Genomic DNA, 6,249 nt, shown 5'->3' with positions numbered 1-6,249 from the left:
GGAGACTGACCTAGTGAGGAAATTGAGGCACAGAGGTTAAGTGACTTAGAAACACAGCCCTCTGCCATGGGTTGTGAGATATATAGATTCACAGACATGAAGTAAGACAGTAAGGAAATGGGATTCAAAGTGAATTCTTCCCAACACCAAACCCAGTCATCCACCATGCCAAACTGCCTCTTGACTGTACCCTGACTTTACCTCTGAACCTGGGGAACCTGACAGAAAGTCAACAGAATAAGTAAGAAGTTGGGAGTGATTCAGCAAAACTTGGGATGATGGGAAGAAATTTTTGCTCAGCTTTCTCCAATCACTGTAGGTGCAGGGATATCAATTAACCAACCTTTTGATGGTCTGTAGAGTAATGGTATTGAAATGCATGATGTTACCTTCTTAAACTCCAAGGTTCAATGACTCTAGGGGAGTGATCTATTAAGGGAAGGGAGGGAAGGGGGCCAAGGGGAACCATAGAAGAAAAGAGATGTTCCTATAACATTCTAGGAGTGTAAGAAGGCCTTCCATGACACAGAGAAGTTTTCAATGTCTGAGGCAATCCTATGTGGGCAGAAGTCTCAGCTTTTCTATCTATAGTTCCCTGAGGGACTTTGGCACACTATTGGGTAAGAGTACTTAATCTAGACTCGAGACCTGAGAGTTCATTTTGCAATATAATATGTAAATGTAAAACTTTCCAGTTTTTTGGTTTGAATTTCTACAGGTCCAAAATGAGCAGGATACAAAGGAGAACAAAGTTCTTCCAACTCACCCAACAAGCATTTATTAAATGTGTATTAAGTGTAAGGCCCATAACATGAAAGGCACCGTGCCACAGAGAATAAGAGAGTAGATCTCAGAATTGTAATGACCTTTGTTCTAGTCTGCCTCTGCCATTTACTAGTGGTGTGACTTGGGCAAGTCACAACTTCTCAGGGCCCTAGGCACCTTAATTACCATAGAAAATTTTAGAGAAGGTGCCAAACTGCATGGCTAGGAGTACATTAGTAGCAACTAACTCCCACTTCTAAAATCAGGAGGTGTGGGTGATGTGGTTGGTGTTTGTATGGCAGAAGCAGGAAGATAGTGATGGTACAAAATGGACATCCCAAGAAGGCCTCCCCATGCCTTCACTCAGCTATGCTATCTCTCCCTACTCAGCTATCACATCCCTCCCTGCTCAGCAGAGAAATTCCTCATTGGAAGATTCCTACATTAGTCTAGTTTAAAGAAAATATGAACAAGGTAATGGGGATATGAAAAATAGTCTTTGCCTTCAAGGAGCTTATATTCTTTGGGGGAGGGGGTTGGGAGGATACAACATGTGAACAGATAAGTGTGTTTATGTACATATGTATGTATACACACATATATGACAGTTTGAGGAGGGGGAGACCACTAACTCATCAGGAAGGGCTTTCTGTAGGGGAGGATCAGGAAAAGGCTTCCTGTAGGCAGTGCATATGAGCCACCAGGGCCATCTCCAGTTGTCCTGTTCTGTATCTGCCACTGGACCCAGATGGCCCCAGAGGAGAAAGCAAGGCTGGTGACTTTGCATAGCTCTCCCTCACTTAAAATCAATTCACTTTGTAAGCCATGAATCTCCTTCCTGATGTCATGGTCTTCTTTGAGACCAAAGGACAAACAGCAAGCATAGGAACCAGTCTTGAAAGGAAGCTAGGGATTCTAAATGGCAGAGGTGATGAGAGAGTGCACTCCATGCCCTGAAGCACAAGCCTGTTCCGGGGTATGGAGGTAGAAAATAGAAGGACAAGTTCAGGAACCAGCAAGTTGTCTTCCACCTTTCTTGGTTGTTATGGTGCCCATACCTTACACAGCATCTAAGTGGTTCCATTCCTTTCCTGCTTTTGTGCTTTAAAACCCTAAATTCAGCCTTGTGACAAAGAGCAAGGAGGCTAAATCTTCCACCCCCCACCCCAACCTCTAGAACTAGAAGGATCGATGAAACAGACACCATGAACCTTTCCCTGCTGGCATGCACATGCCAACATTTGCAATGAGTAATAGTTAACCTTTCTCTTTGAAGTGGCCTCTGCCCTACCCTTCCCTGACTCTGGCCTTTGCCTCCTTTGGCATTCCCTCAGTTTTTACTTAGATTCTCGGGGGTGCTACAGTGGCAAATCCCACGGAATATTCTTTATGTCATACAGATATTCCTGCCATGGTTCTTTTGAAACTTTTTTCCAGATTATTCTTTGATTACTTCTTATGTATTGTGTAAATGCTGCCTGACCTTTTCTCTCACCCCAAATTACAGATTACAAAGACTCCCTGCCCCCCCAGTAACTTCCTAAATAAAAAGGGACTGATTGTACACTTTTGACTGTACAAAATTTTACACTTTGACTAACAAAATTTTACACTTTTGACTTCTGAGCAGGGAGGGACATCATAGCTGGGGGAAAGCATGGGGAGGCCTTCCTGGGATGTCCACTTTTTGCCTTCACTATTTTCCTCTTCTATACAGATAGTGGCTGCAACGCCCACACCTTCTGATTTTGGAAGTGGGAATTAGGGAATGACGTAAGACATTAATTCCAAGGATAGAGAAGAAAGGGAAATAGAGCTGCAAGTAGTCTGGGCAATCTCAGTGGATTTTTTCCAGAGATCCTCTTGTCCAACTCTTTCCTTTTATAGCTTAGGAACCTGAAATCTAGACTTTATTCAACCATTTGTTCAATGCTTATGGGTAGAGGGTCAGACGCTAGGCTTTGGGGAAGATAGACACAAAACAGTCCTGCCCCAATGGAGCTTACGATCTGATGTCACTAGGATATTGCTAGGTCTAGAACTCAGGTTTTCTGATTGCTAGAGTCTAGTTAGTACCCTCTCCATTCTACTATATCACCTTCCTTATGGGAAAGAGGTTCTAGAACTTCCTCAGTTACCTGTTCTTGTGTTCAGTCTTCCCCACAGGCATATTTTCCTCTATCAAATTCAAATCTTTCCTGAGCAATGTTCAGGAGATTTACACCAGTGCTATCAGTAGGGGAAAGGGCACATATTGATGTATACAATTTCATTGCTGGTTCATAGGCCTATGAGAACATGATCTCTGAAGACCCAATGTTTGGAATAACAGAGTTTGGAGGGAACTCTGAATAGTATGTGAGGTCTTGTTCAGTCATGCTTGACTCTTCATGACCATGAAATTTCCTTTGCAAAGATACTGAAGTGGTTTGCCATTTCCTTCTCCAATGGATTAAGGCATACAGAGGTTAAGTGACTTGCCCAGGGTCATACATCTAGTAAGTATCTGAGGCCAGATTTGAACTCAGGGCTTCCTGACTCCAGGCCTAGCACTCTCTGTCCATTGAGTCACCTAGCTGCCTCCATGTGGGGCCTTAAGAATATCTTATAAAAGATAAGAGAAACTTAGGGAATGAACTCTAATAGGGGTTCTTAACCTAGGGGTCTGTGAACTTGGTGGTTTCACATAATATATTTATATAAGTATATTTAAGTCATGTTATACGATATATGTTATATATTGTGTAACATTATATATTACACAATATATATAACATTTTTATATAATATACTATGTAACATATTAAAATTTTATTAAGGGGTAGCTAGGTGGCACAGTGAATAGAGCACTGGCCCTGGAGTCAGGAGGACCTGGGTTCAGATCTGGGCTCAGACACTTAACACAAAAAAACTAGCCATGTGACTTTGGGCAAGTCACCCCAATTGCCCTCCAAAAAGCAAAAAAAAAAAAATTAAAGTTACATATCTTACATATATAATTAAAATCGCCAAGTTGACAGACCTCCACATTAAGAACATATATATATATATGTAACTTTCAATATATTTCCTTTAAAATTCTATGTATTTTATCTTACATACTTAAAAAGATTATTCTGAGAAGTCCATAAGCTGTACTAGCCTGCCAAAGGGATCTGTAACACCCCCCAAAAAAGGTTAAGTGAAATTCCTGCTCTAAGGGGCACATGGAATAGAAGCTTTATTCTGAAAAGTACACATAACCCACAAACTATGCTAGGGCAAAACCACTGAGCAGGGATGTGGTCTGGGATACCCTAAAAGGCACACCAAGTCTATAGGGTCTGTGATTATTTTTTTCTTGGTTAATCTCTGTATAAATTATAATTATCACCTCCCAACAAACACCATAGTTCAGGGACTGATGGTTATAGGTTGTGGCTACAGGAAACCCAGGAGAAAGCCTACAGTACTGCTGATTGGGCCCTGGGCAAACAGTATGCAGCCAGCATTATTCATTAGGGATATAAAAATAAGGAATCAAATACTCCCTGCTTTCAAGGAGCTCTCTCTGTCTCTGTCTCTCTCACACACACACATGTATGCACACACGTGCATGTGTAATTATAATTTTTAGACTGAATCTATCATGCCAAGGCTGGAAGGACAGAACTACTCACAAGATGAACACACTGAAAGCTTTGACCTATTCTGTTTTAGACCTGGGCTGGTTTGTTCCTCCTTAGACGTCATTCCCGACCCCCACCCTCCAACTCCATTCTCAAGGGCTTACCATGTTGGTGTCATATTTAATGTGGACATTTGATGGGCTTTAACCCTTCTGCAGTATGGCTAATTCAAGTGATTCACAAACTTTATTCTACCTTAGTAGCAGAGATAACAAGTGTGTACCACCATCCCTGGCAAGGAGCTTATATTCTAATGGGGGAATATGGTACATTCACTGCGCTAGGTGGTGCAGTGAATAGAGCACCGACCCTGGAATCAGGAGGACTTGAGGTCAAATCTGGCCTCATACATTTGACACTTACTAGCTGTGTGACCTTGGGCAAGTCACTTAACTCCAATTGCTCTGCCTTCGCCCCCTCCAAAAAATAAAAGGGGGGAGCTGGAGGCTGTAGGTACATCATATTTATATCTATAAATTCACATCTCTATTTATATCTCTCTCTATGTAAATACATATGAATACCACATCAGCACACACACTTAGCACACATCTATATGCTTGTGTTTCCAGGATTTGTGACTGCTAAATTGGGGAATGAACTCTTATTAGGGGATCCTGAGTTTGAACTCACAACATTGTTTATTTCTTTTACCTGTATATGGTATAGAATACCTGGCACCTAAAAGATTCCTAATTAATGTGTGATGATAAAGATTGAATTGTGGGGATTGGGAGTGAGATTGGAGTCTTTTCTCACCCCCCGACCAGTCTTAGTCTTGGTGTAATGCCCCCTTCTCAGAATGGCAGTCCCCTTCCAGGAGGAAGGTATTTATGGTATAGACTAAGCCTCCACATAGCGAGGGCAGACAGAGAGGAAGACATAGCAAGTTTATTCTGATAGCAAGGGGGTGTCACTGCTGCTTCTCCAGAACCACTTTTTCTTGTTCACTTAAAATACTCACATCCTACAGGAAAGAGGACAGAGGAGGATTACATTTAGCAATGTCATGTGGGAGGAGAAAGTGAAGCTTGGCTTTATTTGTTGAAAATTAAGAGACAGTATGGGAGAGTGGATATAAGAGGTAGAGGTTCAACCCTACCTCTGGACAAATCCCTTCACCTTTCAGGGTCCTAGGCAACTCTCTAAAACTTTAAACCACAGGGCAAGGATTTCGGATCTACTGATCTGAAACAGTAGGGCTCCCTTCCTCACTGGGAGTTCCCTGTGCCAATGACGCACAGCTTTAGTCCAACAACAGCAACTACGAAGCAGGGAGTGTAGATTTCTAAGGGCAGGAACAACAACTTATTAGTATAAGGACACTTTCCCAAAGTATGTGCTCTGAAATACAGTCACTGTCAGGGCCCCCCCAAACTTCCTTCTCCACGCTGATTATTCCCTTACAGGAATAATGTCACTAGGATTCCGTTGCTGTCCCTCCGTGCTGTGGACTTGCAGCTAGCTCTGGCTCTATGAGTGTCTGTGTTATTACTGTCCCTCAACAAGCCATGCCAGTTTGAGAGTCCTGTAACTTCTGGTACAAGTGCCCCTTGGAAAGGCAAGGTGCTGGTCAAGGGCATGGCTGTCACTGAACTTACAATGCTGTATCATGAATAATGCTGTACCTGGCCTTTGAGTATAATGGTGTGCCTAGGACCTTCTGCTCTTTTTTATGTATCCTTTTCGCCCATTAGAATTTAAATTCTTTGAGGGTAGAGTCTGTCTTGCTTATATTTATGTCCTCAATACTTAGCATAGTGCTGCACACATGGATAGACAAAGGATTTATTGATTTTTCTCTGTCTCTGTCTCT

Source organism: Petaurus breviceps, unplaced genomic scaffold (genome assembly GCF_028583685.1).
Source record: "Petaurus breviceps papuanus isolate PSGF00001 unplaced genomic scaffold, PetGlider_PUasm1.0 470, whole genome shotgun sequence".
NCBI lineage: Eukaryota > Metazoa > Chordata > Mammalia > Diprotodontia > Petauridae > Petaurus > Petaurus breviceps.
Note: the sequence above shows the minus strand (reverse complement) of the source record.